At 46.2% G+C, this 16,329-nt stretch overlaps 1 long non-coding RNA gene across 10 annotated transcripts in view; it reads left to right on the forward strand.

The window, feature by feature from the left end:
• The first annotated feature begins 678 nt into the window (after window positions 1-678).
• LOC109438113 (uncharacterized) overlaps window positions 679-16,329 on the forward strand; it is a 76,263-nt gene continuing 60,612 nt past the window's right edge. For 5 of the 10 annotated variants that reach the window (XR_012497268.1, XR_012497267.1, XR_002136339.2 and 2 more), the window contains exon 1: window positions 680-1,236. This is a non-coding gene — a long non-coding RNA (uncharacterized LOC109438113). Of the gene's footprint in view, window positions 1,237-14,770; window positions 14,961-16,329 lie in introns of all 10 variants that reach the window. The other 5 variants (XR_012497265.1, XR_012497262.1, XR_012497261.1 and 2 more) reach the window with 3 other exon arrangements.

Consider the following 16,329-nt stretch of genomic DNA (forward strand, 5'->3'; position numbering starts at 1 on the left):
AGTCAGGATCGTGGTCCTCTACTTTGTCGTTCTCCTTTTTGTATGAGAAAATCATGCTTTACACGTTGTTGGAGAAAAAATTAAAATCTGGAAACACCTGCGGTGGAAGGGAGATACAGGCGAGAAAAGCAAATTGGTGGATCCCTGCGTTTCCAAGTTCAGGGGAAGGAGGGACGTGTTGGGTCCCAATTTTACCCACGAGAAAGGGGCGGGGCGACCTGTCCTCGAGTCTCACTCAAGACTCACAGTCACAGCTGTTTATTGAGAGTAGGACTGGGGCCCGGGGGTTCCTGTGGTCAAGTTGCGGACGAAACTAGCACTTTTTGGAAGACAGGAGAGGAGCATTTCATTACAAAAATGGTCAACAACTGGGGTGTCACCAAATTCTGTGGGCAGCGGTGAGACCCGGTGAAACCGAGTTGCTAAAGGAATCGGTTCTTTACTAACAGGACTTTGTATGGAGCCCACTGACCGAGGAGCGCTCGCATTAACAAACGCCTTCAGCGCTTCTCTTCTGACCTGAGAGCTCTGGGCCGCGCGCGGTAAACCGCAACCAGAGGCCCGAGCGCCCCGCGGGGCGGGGCAGGGGCGGGGCATGTGGAGGGAACTCTGGGCGTGATTGGTCCCTCGCGTTCCGCGTTCTGGTTGGCAGGTGCCAGTCGGGAGAACGGCTGTCAGTCCAGAGGCGGCTGCAGAAGGAGGCGGGGCTCAGGCTGCGCTCTGTCCCTGCGGTGGCTGTAGTTGTCCGTGCGTGTCGCGTCCCCACCCTTTGGAAATAACCCAGGCTGGTCGCCGCCCTCATACTAGTCCGCTGGTGGGAGGCGGTAGCGGCGGGCGGCGGGCGTTCGGCCGGGCCTGGGGCCCTGCCCGGGCGGGCGGCCCGGAGGACTGGGTAGTCCCGGCATAGATACCCTCGGGCTGCCGGTGCCGACCGCGTCCTTGTTGAGGGAGAGGGGAGCGCAGAGCGCGGTGGAGCTGGGGGGCGAGCTAGGGCGCCAACAGCGGCCGAGGAGTGAAGCGCCTGGTGACCTGTTGCTTCTGCCCTAATACCCGCCGCAGCGCGGCCCGCGCTGGGGTGGGCGGAGCCGGACTACGAGTCCGAGGTCTGCGAGAGGCACACCCGGGATACCGCGGTGGTAGCGCCGTCGCCTGCTGCGCTGGAGCCCGCCGAGCCCGGAGTTCGGAGCCGCCATGGCCACCGCCTGCGACACAGGAGCGACCCGGAGATGCCCGAAGGTGAGGAGGCGGCGGGCGCCGTTCGCGCTCGGGCGGACCTCTAGCTGCGGCCGCCCCCAGGGTCTCGGAAGGGCGCCGCCGCCTCGGGCTCCTTCCTGCCCGGAGCCGGCTGTCCCAGGGTTGGGCACCGGCGACGAAGGCTCACTCTGCCTGGCGTCCCCTCCCCTTCTCTTTCCCCATCGGTCCCGCTAGGTTCTTTCCCTCCTCACTACCCGAACGCCCAGTTATTTGCCCCATTCCCACCCCCACCCCAGCCTGAGACCCTCCTGGCCTCGGCCCTTGCTGTTTATGGCTCTGTGGAACGTTTCGTGGGACTTTATAAAGACTTTGGGGTGTGTTCTCTCCCTTTTATCAACGAAAACTTGAGCACCCCTACTTCGGAGTTCCCATCCCATCTCTCTGTGCTGACCTATCCGGGTAAGACCCTTGCTCCCACCCATTAAGGTAGTTAGTTGCTCCGCGGGACCATTCAAACGTAAACATTTTAGGGTTTGTTACTGAAATTCAAACTAGAAATTGATGACGTAGGAGAGTCCAATAGAGTTCTTCACTGAGCTCTTTCCATTTGCCTGGATAGAAGCCGCGTTATTCCTTCCGAGTATAATTTGAACACAGAAGGAAAGAAAATGGTGGGAAAGGGAACTTAAAATAACTGAGCGATGACCTGTTACTGCCAGCGCTGCGGAGGATAGTTTTTACCCAAAGGAGAACGAACCCACGGAGTTCCGATTCCTTGAAAAGTACCATTTTGCCACAAAATGTCTTGAATCTTACTTCAGTGACTTCACTTTTACGTTGCCTGTTCTAAAGGAGAGGTGGGGTGGTTCCTGAGACTTGGTCAAAAATTTCAAAAGAGAAGAAAACATACCTTTAGAGTTTACTTTGTAATGTAAAGTTTTGGGAGTTAAGATGCCAGATTCTGCACTAGAATGTTTGCCTCCGTGACTCCCCCTCCTGCTAATAGAACCCTGTTCTCCTTTAAGATTGTTGAGGTAAATGGCTGGGGGGGTGGGGGGGAAGGGAGGAAATGTTTGATTTCCAGTAATTCTGGGTACAACGGGCTCATGAAGATTGTCTTCTGAAGTAGGAAACGTTGTGTCATAAAGCTGTTAAGGCCCCATTGGTCCATTTGTTTCATTTAAATGCCAGCGATTATTTCATTATCTTATAGAAGGAATATTAGTATCTTGTAGCTCTTATGTATTTAAACTTTAGTTGAGCTCATAATTTCTTTAGAAGTTATAATAATAAGCCTATGTATTAATAATAATTAAGACACCCGGATGATGGACATGGCTTTGTAGCTGGGAAGTACAGTTTTCAGCATATTAAAATATTGTGAAAAAAAGAACAGATTATGTGAATTGATTAATTGTACCTTTAAATGCAAAGTTTAATTGTAGCATGAAACCCAAAGCAAGTATTTGTGAAAAATTGTGCTCTGCTTTTTGTAAGGTAAGCCTCTGAGCGATTTTACAAACCTGTTAGCAAATGGGTACTATTGGATGACAGACCAAAATAGGACCTTTATATAATTCTTTTAAGATTGACAATACATTTTCAATATATCTCACTTGGCCCTTCTAAGTACAAATAAGGCCGGTATACTGTCTCTATCTATTGCCAGTGAAGAAGCCGAGACTTAGAGATCTGAAATGACTGTGTAATGCAGCTGCCTACTGGACAGAAGAGACTGATGTGATGGGCATGCCAATTTCAGTTACTGAGGTGCTGACAAAACTCTTCAGAATATGACTTATGTTTTATCATTGATCCATAAACTAGGCTTATCTTAATTTACTCCAGTCTTACTTATATTCAAAGTGAGGTACACAACTCAGAAGCAACATTACCTCTCTGTTTTATGTCTGTAAACTTATTACGATGGATGAGAGTAAAACTAGAAGTCATGAAATGGCATCCATTTACCAGGTAAACGAGTTGATCTATTTTAAAGAGTTTGTTCTGGTGACCTCAAATTGAAGCCCACTGCCTTGGACACAGGGATGTTGGGAGAAGCTGAAAAGAGGCAGGTAAGGGAAGAAGGACTAAGCAAAGGACTGGGAGAAGGAGTTTGAATCAGAAAAGTTGAAAACAGAGGTTGAGAGGACAGAATTTACCTTTTTATGTTTTATATGATACTTAAAATTTCATTTCAATTTGTCTTTTGAAGAAACCTCAATTTCAGCATTTGCCTATTACTCAGCTTCCATAGAAACAAGATCAGAACACCGACTATAAAGTATAAGCACACTGAAAGTTTGCTTTTAATGTATTTGTTTCAGACAAGTTTATTTTAGTTTCCCTGCAAACTAAGAAAGACCTCCTTGCATGGGAAACATTTTGGCTTTTCTACAATGGAGAACTGCATTATTTTGGTTGTTGCCACAAAATCATCCGTGAATGATTCTCTGCCTCGTTCTTCTGAAACAGAAGAACGTGGTATCTTCAATTGATTTCAGAAAGGTATTCCTAAGTACCTAGTGTAGATTTCAGATAGACTTAAAGAATTTTTCTACTATCTCACCTTTATCCAGCAGTATAACTGACATACCTGATGATAGTATCCGTAACAAAAAAAGACACTAAGGTCCTGTGATCCAATATTGTTTTTAACTATCAATTCTCATACAGCCTTTTATGTTCTGACCTCATGAGCTTTACTCATTTGCTGGCTACAGGTGCTCTGTCAAGTGACCCTTTTCTCCCCTTCTCCCCAGAGTGAGTAGACAGGGAATTGGCAATATTATGTGGAAAACCTTCTGAGCATCAGATCCTTCCTCTTTCTACAGTTGTTTTAACCCCTCTGTCTTTTTTTACTTGTGATTTTTTTTGGGTGACAGTATTATTAAGCATTTGATGTAAAAGATTTAGAAAATACAGAAAAGTCATTAATGCTCAGAATATCCGGAATTTTAATTAGTATTTTGGTGTTGACTCTCCCTGAATCTTTTGTATGCATATAAACACATTTTGTATATTTTATGAAAATGAGGTCACTCTTTATGTGCTGCTTTATACATTTTTGTTATAAAGAGAAGTAATGACACAAAGCTCCTGGAACTGTGCTTGACACCTAGAGAGTTCCCCAGGCTATGTCTCGGTGCACCTGTCTGGAACCCTACAGCATGCCTTTAATAACTATATAGTGTCCCAGCAAATGGTTGGAGCATCATTCATTTACCCACCCTTTATGGTTGGGCATCTTTTAAAGGGACACCATACACAATCCCATTCTAATGCTTTATTCTGGCTGCACAGATGAAAACAAACACATTGTACCTCCTTGTAGATCAGACGGAATCCTTTCATGTAAGCTAATTAGAATGTTATTTTCTAGTTAAGGTATTTTAACATTGAATGTTCTTATCCCAAATTAAAATTACCATTGGTTTTTCCCAGGACACTAGGACTCCTCTTTTAGGTTTTTGTGGTTCTCAGTAGCTTGTCCGTGTCTTTAATTCTGAATAAACTCTATACTAAGCGATCAGAAAGTAATACTGGCCTTAGACAACAAGTCAAAAGACAGCATTTGATGAAATCTTGGGAGATATGGGAAAATGGGGAGAAACTTAATTGGTCTGGGGTCCACTGAAACAGGTGTTTATTAGGCACCATTCCACATGCAGAACAAACAGTGGTGTATAAGACAAAGCCCCTACCCTAACTCAGGTCTTTATGTTCTAGAGGAGCAGAGAACACATGAACCATCGAGAAAGTCAGGTGGTGACCTGCTGGGAAGAAAGTCACAGAGGGTCATGGACTGGGGAGGAGGGCAGTTTACATGGCTGGTAACAGCTAATCTCTTTATGTGACACTGAGCAGTCCTAACAATGAGAGGGAGCCCTGTGAGGATGTGGGAGAAGTGGCTTCTACGCAGAGTTCCTCAGATGGGATACACTGATGCCAGTGAAGGACAGAGAGACACGGGGATTGCTGCAGCAGAGTGAGAGGAATGCCAGGAGGAATGTGGTGGGTTAAGCTTCCTGCCTAGTGGGCCTTGTCAAAAATATGACTGTAGTCTAGTTGTAATGGGAAACCTGCCCCGACCAGCGGGGCATTCAACAGGGACCGAAGGGAGACACCCTGAAAAGAGAAAATAGGAGGCACGAAGAAATGGAGGCAAGACAAAGTTCTGATCAAGCCTCAAAATTTTTATTGTAGCTACAAGCTTATATGGGTTAGGGTAAACTGGGCAGGGAGTGAATGAGGAAGGAGAGAACGGAATGAGGAAGGAGCTTTACTTATCAGAGACGTGACCTTTTAAGGGCAAACTGACGGTTCCAGGAATTAGGTCATGTGCTGCCGGATAGCATAGTTTCTCTGAGTCAGGCTCCTACATCTCCTCTCTCTTTATCTTTTTAAGAGAGTGAGCCTTAACCGAGACGGGAACTCAGGGGTCTCAGACGGCCCGAATAACGCGCAAGGCGTAGCCTCTGGTGTCCATTTTGGACCAGGGGTGAGGCAATTGTTTTGACTTAGACACCAACCCCTATGCAGTCTGGACATGAGTTCAGGGAGAGCTGAAATTGGGTCAATCGGGACCCTCCCTTGCAGTACCCAGTCGCTGCAGCCGTCTGGTGCTCAAGCCCTTTAGATCGGGCCGACACGTTTTCAGCCACCGTGTCTGCTACAAGTTTATATAGCTGGAGCCCGTATGATTACCTTCCGAATGGTCATTTGTGGACAGACGTTGATAATGAATATGGATAGGTTTGGCCAAAATGTTGTCTATTTGTTGTTTGATGAATCCTGTTAGTTTATTAAATGAACAAGGTCCGAGGGAGACAAGTAGGAGTAATCCTAGAATGGGGCCAAGGATGGGGAGGAGGACAGGCAAGAGACCATTAAAACTGGTTAGAAAGGGGTTGTCAAGAAGTTGTTTTTTGCGTTGAAGAAGATTTTCTTGGAGTCTCTTGACCTTGTCTCACACTATGCCGGATTTGTTGGCATAGAAGCAGCATCGTTCCTATAAAGCTAAACAGATCCCCCCTTGTTCCGCCGTTAGAAGATCAAGCCCTCGTCTGTTTTGGAGTACTACTTCTGCTAAGGAATCGACCTGGTCTTGAAGGTCATTAATAGTATCTGATAGTGTGGTAACATCATCAATAAGTTGGAGAGAGAGCCGTTGATAAGTGTCTACGGACACTCCTACCCCGGCAGCACCTGTGGCCATAGCGGCGGTTATACCTAGTCCTGCCATAAGGGGAATGAACGCGAGGGCCCGTTTTTGTCGTCCAGGGAAAAGATCAAGGGCTGGTATAGGAAGTGACTGATCTCCGGGTAGAATATCTATATCTGGTAAGAGAAAAGCCAGTGCACAGAGGCCAGTCCAATTGGTGGGGAGGGCCGTGAAGGCCAGGCCGTTGCCGCAGATGAAAACATGATTAGGAGCGGGGCAGGCAGGAGCAGTGGAATTAACAATAGCCAGCCAAAACGCAAGAAGTCACCAGGAGTAGATATCCAGCGAGAATGATTGGGTGGAACATCTGTGGAAGAAGGGAAAAAGAAATTTTCTCAGGGATTAAGTCCCTGGTGGTGATGGATTAGTGATAGGGGGGTTAATGGGTTTAACCAGACGAGCGGGTAGCCAACGGGGATTGTTTTATTGGGTATCATATATGCAGGCAGATCCTCGCGCCCAGATGAGAACTGGGTCGGGCCCGTTCCATTTTGCCGTGAGGGGATCTCTCCACATGACCTTGGCGTATTGATGTTTTGTTTTTTGACGCCAAAGGCGGTCTGCAGCGGAGTTACCCTGGTCATCTAGTTGTAGAAAATTGAGGACGAACAGGGCGTGATTTAGAATATTACGAGGAGAACCTTTAGTGGGGTAGGAAGTGGATGTTTTGAGTTTATTTAAGGTGTTTTTTAAGGTTTGATGAGCCCGTTCAACAATTCCTTGTCCCTGGGGATTGTACGGGATACCAGTGACATGTTGAATCTGAAATTGGCCGCAAAACTGTTTAAAGGCCTGGGAAGTGTACCCAGGGCCATTATCAGTTTTTATCTTTTGGGGCTTTCCGAGCACAGTTAGACACTGGAGGACATGGGCAATAACATTTTTTGTCGCTTCTCCTGTATGGAGGCTGGAGAAGATAAACCCACTGTAAGTATCGATGGTGACATGAGCATATTTGAGGGACCCGAACTCTGGGATATGGGTAACATCCATTTGCCAGATTTCATTGGCGAGAATTCCCCGAGGGTTGACCCCTAAGTGGGGTGTTGGGAGAAGAATAACACATCCAGGGCAGCTCTTGACTATTTCTCTGGCCTGATCCCTAGTGATTTTGAACATGAGGTGGAGTGTGCGGGCATTTAAATGATGGAGGGCGTGACACTGTTGAGCTTTGGTTAGGGGGTCGGTGAGAACGGAGAGGATGAGTCGGGTGCCGGCATCCGCAAGGGCGTTGCCCTGAGTTAAAGGGCCAAGAAGGTCAGAGTGGGCCCGTAAATGTCCAACAAAGAAGGGGTGATGTCTTGAGGTAATGAGCCGTTGAAGGTGGCAGAAAAGAGGGACTGCATTACTGGAGGGTTTGATGTAGGGCACAGTTTCTAGAAGGGGAAGGGAGAAGGCGATATAAGCACTATCTGTATATAGGTTGAATGGAGTATCTGGGAGTTGGATAAAAACCTGTAGGATAGCAAACAGTTCAACTAGCTGTGCAGATTGATAGGGTGAGGGGACTGTAAAAGTGTGGCCATTGATAACATAGGCAGCCTGACCGTTGGAGGAGCCGTCAGTGAAGACTAAGGCAGCCGCTAATAGGGGCTTGGCACTGGTAATTTTTGGAAAAATAAATGGGTGAACTCGTGTAAATTGGAGCAACCTATTGGCAGGATAGTTGTTGTCTATAGTACCCAGAAAGGAAGAAAGTACTACTGTCCAGTTATCATCGTTTTGCATGAGCCAATTAATTTGATTTTTAGTATAAGGGAGGATAATCCGGTTAGGGTCTTTCCCAAAATATAGTCGACTTTTTTCTCTCCCTATTTGGATGATGTTGGCTGTTAATGTGGGATAGGGAGTAAGAACCTTGGCAGGCAAGGAGGGTAAATGAATCCACAATAGGGGGGCCTCTTGCCATAGTACCGCCGTTGGAGAGTGAGGGGTGGCACATATGATAAGAGAAAAGGGTTGGTGGTAAGATATGTGTTTAATCTGTTGCTGTTCAATGGCTAATTGTATTATTTGAAGGGATCGGTGAGTTTCCGGAGTAAGCGAACGCGGAGAGAGAGGATTAGGATCTCCCTGTAAGATATCAAATAATGGTTTTAACTGTCCTGTAGTGAGCCTGAGATATGGCCGGAGCCAGTCAATGCCTCCCAAGAATTTTTGAAAATCATTGAGCGTACGGAGATGGGATGTTTTTAGCACAATCTTTTGAGTGGTAATAAGATTGGAATTGAGCTCGAAGCCAAGATAATAGTAGGGATCTTGTATTTGAATCTTGTTAGGAGCGATTTGGAGACCAAATTGGGCAAGATTTTTAGTAAGTTCCAGGCAGCATTGGAGAACCTTTTCGGAGGATGGCCCGGCCAAAAGGATGTCATCCATGTAATGGATGATGTAAATAGAGGGCCACCGAGTGCGAAGAGGGTCAACTGCTTGGGCCACAAATTTTTGGCAAAGTGTAGGGCTATTGGCCATGCCTTGTGGAAGGACCTTCCATTGATAGCGAGGCATGGGTCCTTTGAAATTAATGACTGGGAGACTAAAGGCAAATCTCTGTCTTGGGGATGGAGGGGAATGGTGAAAAAGCAGTCTTTTAGATCAATAATAATTTTGGCGTGATTGGCTGGTATGGCAACAGGGGAAGGGAGGCCAGGTTGAAGGGCCCCCATGGCAAACATAGTTTTATTAATTTCACGGAGGTCTTGGAGAAGTCTCCAGGCTCCACTCTTTTTTTAATAACAAATATAGGAGTGTTCCACGGGGAGGTGGTAGGCTCAAGGTGGCCGGCCGCCAGTTGTTCCTGCACTAACTGTGTGGCGGCTGTGAGTTTTTCTGAATTAAGTGGCCATTGGTCTACCCATACAGGCTCATCCGATCTCCATCTTATTTTGTCTGCATGGGGTACAGGGAAGTCAATGGCTGCTAGGAGAAATTTTGGTCGGGATGTCCCAGACCTGTCCGATTATTGTTGGTTATAACAGTTATGGGATGTTTGATGCCTTGTCCCGACTTTCCAAGCCCCTGTCCTGGGACAAAGCCTTGGTTGAGCATTTGTTGTGTGACTACTTCATTGGGGCTACACATGATAAGCTTTAACTGGGAAAGTATATCGCGTCCCCAGAGGTTAACGGGCAGCCCTGGGATGATATAAGGTTGGACGTGGCCGGTATTACCTTCACTGTCTGTCCAAGTGAGAAGTTTTGTACTTTGTCTAGGGTTAGTAGACTGACCGATGCCCTTTAGATGGGTGGAGGCAACAGTGGTAGGCCACGAGGCAGGCCAGAACTGAGAAGCGATGACCGTAGCGTCAGCCCCAGTGTCAATGAGTCCCTCAAAGGGTTTATTGTCTAATTTTAGGGTGAGTAGGGGTCTGTCAGGGGTAATTTGTTGTATCCAGTAGGTATCCGAGGCCCCAAAGGCAGAGTGTAGTCTGGGGTGAGGGAGGTTAGACTTAGTGGAGGAATCTAAGGGAAGTAAAATAAGTTGAGCTATTCTCTGGCCTTGTTGAATAGTAACCGGCCCGTTAGGCGCTGAGGCCAGGAGAGTAATGATCCCCGTGTAATCTTGGTCAATTACTCCCGGGATAATATTAATCCCCGCTAGAGCTGAACTACCGCGCCCAAGGACTAGCCCGAAGGTATTGGGTGGTAGAGGCCCATGGGCATTGGTAGGGAGGAGTTGTATGCCTTGATCAGGGGTTAATAATGTTGGGGTGGGGGACAAGAGGTCCAATCCTGCACTGCCTGGGGTGGCTCTGCAAAGGGAGGTAATGGAGACTGGGACTGAGGAACAAACCGTATTGCCCCTGGTTTGTTCTGGGGACTTGGGGCCAGGGGCTGGCCCCGTTGGGGGTTTCCCGACCTGGGGGGAATTGGGTTACCCATAGCATCTACCTTGGAGTGACAGTCTCTAGCCCAATGTTTGCCGCGTTTACAGCGAGGACAGATAGTGGAAGGTGGCTGACGGGGCTGTTTGTCTATAGGGCATTCCCGGACAAAATGACCAGGCTGTTTACAATTGTAACAGGATTTTTGATTGTCCTGTGTGAAGCTTTTTAGTGTGGCTCCAATGGCTAGACCAATGGCGTGAGACGCCCCGACACCAGAACAAAGTTTAATATAGTCTGAGAGGGAGCCATTGCGATGGGGGCGGATGGCGTCTTGGCAGGTGGCATTGGCATTTTCAAATGCAAGATGTTTAATAAAGGTGCTATCTGACTCTTCTTTTCCAATTAAACGCTCGGCAGCCTCAGTTAGGCGGCTGATGAAATCGCAATAGGATTCGTCAGGCCCTTGATGGATTTTGGCCAAGGAGGTGCTGGCGGGCCCTTTGGGTGGGAGTTTACGCCAGGCCTTGAGGCCGGCATTTTGGACTTGAGCTAATAAGCCTGGGGGGAAGGTGGCCTGAGTCTCATTGGTGTTATAGGGTGGTTGGCCGAGAAGGCGATCTCTAGTCCAGGAGCGGGAGGACTGGCTCTGAGTATTTCGTTCAGCCATTTTTCGTGCGATTTCCGCATACTCTGTGCGCCATAAAACAAAATCACCGCCAGACAGGGCGGCGTGAGCTAAAGTGAACCAATCATTTGGCGTTAGCCAACGGTCGGTGAGGCTTTCCAGCAAGGCTACCGTGAAGGGAGCCACAGGGCCATAAGCGTGGACCGCAGCCTTTAAGTCTTTTAAATACTTAATGTTTAAAGGGCGGTAGCGCTGTCTGTCTCTTAGGGGCCCTGTCTCTTCCTCTGAGGGGGGGTTATCCTGTTCCTCAGCTTCATTATCGGACTCCTCCGCGGTATTCTCCTCTTGGGGGTCCTCAGGGGTCTGAGTATCGGGACCTACCTCTGCAGCCTGTCTGCGAGTGACCAGAAAAGCGAGGACAGGTTTTTGTTTAGGAGCTCGTTTTAGGGGTAGACGGGGGGAAAAGGGCAGCCCAGAGAGTGCAGCGAGTTCAGCCTCAAGGGCACGGAATTTTTTGAGAAGACTAATGTGTTGGCGTTTTTCCTGGAGGGCCTCTCGAAGAGAGGCAATCTGTTGTGTTAGGGAAGCGGCTGTTTGAGTAGGGGGATTGGAGTGAGGAATAGTAGAAGGGGGACCGTGGACGATGGGAGCGAGGAATGGAGGGTGTTGAGGGATGATATAAGGAGGTGGCCGGAAGGGTGGAGGAGACGATACAGAGGGGTCCTTCTGATGGTAATGAGCGGCCGCATCCTCAAGGGTAGCCTGGTCCTCGGGAGGGAGGGTTGTGTCCGAATCTTGGGGAAGGTTTTTAAGGCAGGGATAAAGTCTTAATGAGGGATGACTAGGGGGTTTAGCCGAATTTTGGGTAGGGCCTTCCTCGAGACAGGGCTTGGGCTTAGGGTCAGTAATAGGGATATCTATAGACATGGAGTCATTTTCAGACGGGGGATGGGACGATTCCTTTAAGAGGCTCTCCCCCTTTTTTATAACCTCTCTAACGTCCGGGTCACGAGAGTGAACCCTGAGGACGTCATTTATAAGATTCCAGTAAGTAAAAGTAGAAACGGGGACCTTTTCAGGCCCAAAGGCTTTATAAAAATCTTGGAACGCATCACCGACGCGCTTCCAAATCCTAATATCAATCGTTCCTTCTTGGGGGAACCAGGGACAAATATCTGTCAGAAACTCGAAAAATTCACGGAGATCCTTTTTTCTAGCCTTAATTCCACGCACCTTGAGGGAACTCTTTAACCCAGAAATGAACAGTTCATGAGAACTTAATGTCTGACCCATGGTCCCCTTGTTGGCCCTTCAATCAACAAGCGAAACAATCAGATGCCCATCTGGCCGTGCCCCTTGTGGGACTAAATCTGTCTTGGCTAAGGCGCTACGGTATAAACCCCCGAACTGGTGGACCGGAGTCCAGTCGCCGTTATGCCGTATGACAGAACCGGAACCGCAGATTAGGGCCCAAGCAAGCTCCGTGACGAGAAGTCGTGGAACTATCACTCATTCACACATTCATTCGACCGAGGGGTAATATTAAATCTAAAATCATCCCAAAACATCTATTTTCGTATGTCTGCTTACCTCTATCAGATCAGGCTCACGGATCGGCTTGTATCCGCGGAGATCAGGAAACGAGTCAGGCTCGCGCGGTAAAATCGTGCGGAGACTCAGCGATGTGTCCGGCCGGACTTAAGGCAGACAGTTTTTCAAGGGGTCTGGGATCTTCGAGCCCCACGTTGGGCGCCAGAAATGCCCCGACCAGCGGGGCATTCAACAGGGACCGAAGGGAGACACCCTGAAAAGAGAAAATAGGAGGCGCGAAGAAATGGAGGCAAGACAAAGTTCTGATCAAGCCTCAAAATTTTTATTGTAGCTACAAGCTTATATGGGTTAGGGTAAACTGGGCGGGGAGTGAATGAGGAAGGAGAGAGCGGAATGAGGAAGGAGCTTTACTTATCAGAGACGTGACCTTTTAAGGGCAAACTGACGGTTCCAGGAATTAGGTCATGTGCTGCCGGATAGCATAGTTTCTCTGAGTCAGGCTCCTACAGAAACCATTGTAGGATCATATGCAGGGAAATAATATTAATTCTTGAAAGAAGAATGGATGGAAGGAAAGAAGGAAGGGGAGAAAGAAAGTGAAAAAGAGAGAAGCTATTGTGTGAGACAGACTGTCATGCAGGTGAGGGTGGGAGCAGGGAGACCAGGTAGAAGGCTGGTGCAGTAGTTCAGGTGAGAGCCAACGGTGGCTTGGGGAAAAAAAAAACAAAGTCCTAAAATACGCTGATTTAAAGCAATTAAGTGAATCTAGAAGAAGTAACAAAGATATGCATGGATAAGTCACAGAAAAAGAAATGCAGATTACATTTAAACATGTCTTCACACATAAGAGAAATGCAAAATAAAAGTATATTGTGGTTTCTCTCCTATTGGAAGAAAATGAGTAAACTTGACACTTGTATTGTTTGGTAAGGCTGTGAAGACAGGGTTATCCTTGTATATAGCTGATAAAAATGAAAAATGGTTCGACCCCATGAAGGGGACATTGGCATAATCTCCCAACAATGCAGATGTATTAATCAAGAAATCCTACTTTGAGGAATTTATCCCTAAGACATACCCCACAAATAGGAATCCACATATTCACGAAGATTTGTTGCATTATTTTCAGAAGAAAAATATTGGAAATAACTCATGTCCAGTAAGGGACTGGTAAAATAACCTGGTGCATCCATGCAGTAGAGAACTTCGGAGCTGTACAAAAGAATAAGATCTCTGTTTACTGCTATGGAGTGACCTCCAGGATAAGTTAAATAAAGAAGTCCAGGAAAGGACATAGAGGTGTGACAATTAAGTTCATGAACTAGCCACCGTGTGCATACATTGGTAACTCCGTATAAACAGCTCAGTAAGGTTTTATAACGTTGGTATGTCAGTGTCTCATGCTGTGTTTGTGTTGATGTGTGGTGGTGTCTTGCTGTGAGTGGTGTTCATTATTGTTGTGTGTTTTTGTGTGCTGTCGCGAGAATGTCTAAGCATGAATTAGAGCAATGAATAAACATTAAATTGCTTGTCAAATTTGGTAAGAGTTGAAGTGAAATCAGGGACATGTTAGTCCAAATTTATGGAGATAATGCCATGAAGAAAATGACAGTTTACCAATGAATTAAATGGTTTTCTGAGGGGAGAAAACATGTCACTGATGAAGAGGGGTCAGGGCAGACAGTAATGAGCAGAACTGAAGAAAAAATTGCAAAAATTAATTGAATTGTACATCAAAATTGTCGGCTAACTGTGAGAAGCATCGCAGACCAAGTAAATATAGATAGAGAAACAGGATAATCTTAACTGAAAATCTTGGCATGAGAAAATGTGTGCAAAAATGGTCCCAATGGAGCTCACCAAGAAATAAAAGCAAAGGAGAGTTGAAGTTTGCCAAGAACTTTTGGAGAGGCAAGACGATGTTTTATGCCATGTTATCACTAATGATGAAACATGGGTGTACCAATACGACCCTGAAACAATGCGTCAAAGTGCACAATGGAACTCAGCCAATTCTCCATGACCAAAAACGTTCCGTCAATCCAAATCAAGAGTCAAAGAGATGTTGCTAACCTTTTTTGGTATCAGAGGGATTATTCATTATGAATTTGTACCAACTAGACAAACAGCCATTTATTTACTATTTGAAAGTGCTGAAAAGGCTGTGTGAAAAAGTTAGATGAAAATAACCTGAACTTTTCTCCAGTTCATAGCTGTTGAATCACGACAATGCACCAGCTAAAATAGCACTGTCTGTGAGGGAGTTTTTAGCAGGAAAAAAATAATTGTATTGCAGCACCCTCCCTACTCACCTGATCAGACCCCCAATGACTTCTTTCTTTACCCGAAGATAAAAGAAATATTGAAAGGAAGACATTTGGATCACATTCAGGACATCAAGGGTAATACGACGACACCTCTGATGGCCATTCCAAAAAAATTCCAAAATTGCTTTGAAGGGTGCACTAAGCGCTGGCATCAGTCCATAGCTTCCCAAAGGGAATACTTCGAAGGTGACTGTAGGGATATTCAGTAATGAGGTATGTAGCACTTTTTTACACCTCATACAGTGTTCTATATGACAGAAACAGGGATCTGTGCGTTGGCTTGTTAAAGAAAAAAAAAAAAAACACCAGGAGAAAGTCTTGCTAATGATTAGACTATTATTCCTTCCCTTTCGTGGGTAGCCAAAGTACATATTTCCTTAACATGATATTTGGGTGTGGGTAATGAGGGGCATTTCATACAGTTTCCAATGAAATGCTAAATGTTCCCTTTTTGCCTTTGAACTTATTGGGGAAAGCTCTGTTTTGTCATTTATGGTGCTTTGTATATACTATATAGAGTGCTCCTGCATTTCATTGGATCCTCACAGTGTTTTGAGTTAGGTAGCATAGGGATGTATCTGTTTGATCTAGTAATATGAAAAGAACTTACAGAATTATGCATGATGTGAATAGCAGCTTTGGGGATACTACCTTTTTTCTCATCTCCATTTTTAGTGTGTTAAAACAATTAAGTTTTAGGGATAAAACAGTAACACTGCATAATGTGAAATTATATGGAGGTAAATTGCAATGCAGAAATGTTCTTAAACGTCCAAGAAAGTGAGTAAAGTACTGTTTAGAAATACATACTAGAAGAAAGGTGGGCTTCACTCTATGAAATGTCACATGTTAGTCGCAGTCACTAAAACATGGATTCAGGATTAAAACAAGGCAAGACTGAGAACCGAGTAGAGGCAGCTGCAGGAGTGGACTGGAAGCCTGGGTGAGGAGGATTATCTGAGGCCAGGAGAGCAGAAGCAAGGCTCAAGGGAGCAGTAGACTGGGGGAGACAGGCACTGCTGTGTGCCCTGTGGTGAGACAGGCCAGCTCAAGGCCACCAGGTAGAAATTACCTGACTGGGGGGGGTGGGGGGGTGGGGTGTGAACGTAGAGATAACATCATTAGTGTGTGGTAGCTGCGAGGCTCTGAATGTTTGTGTCACAGGCCATAAAACTAATACAGTGTATAGGATTGGGATGATGGAGCAGTTCAGTAAATGCAGGAAGCCTTAAGTAAACAGGAGCCCAGCAGCTGACCCAGAAACTGCTGACATTTCTGTAGAATTGGAATGGATGGAAATCAATATGTTGAAATTATGTTTTTCTGAAATACGCTGCCTCTATCAATAATTTCTTGGTCATCACCCTCTCCCTTTCATAGTGGGTACAATACAGACCATACATGCAAATGACAGGTAACTCATTACAGTGGGAAAAGCTCTGATTACTGTGGGAAATAGTCACACGTGTAATGAAAGAAATGCAAATTAGAGATACTGTGAGGTTCTTCAGATGGGCCACAGGTAAACCATTTTCTCAGCTAAGTTTCTCCCCAGCCTCATTTGCTTTGCCCTTTTCTTTTG

Source organism: Rhinolophus sinicus, linkage group LG01 (genome assembly GCF_036562045.2).
Source record: "Rhinolophus sinicus isolate RSC01 linkage group LG01, ASM3656204v1, whole genome shotgun sequence".
NCBI lineage: Eukaryota > Metazoa > Chordata > Mammalia > Chiroptera > Rhinolophidae > Rhinolophus > Rhinolophus sinicus.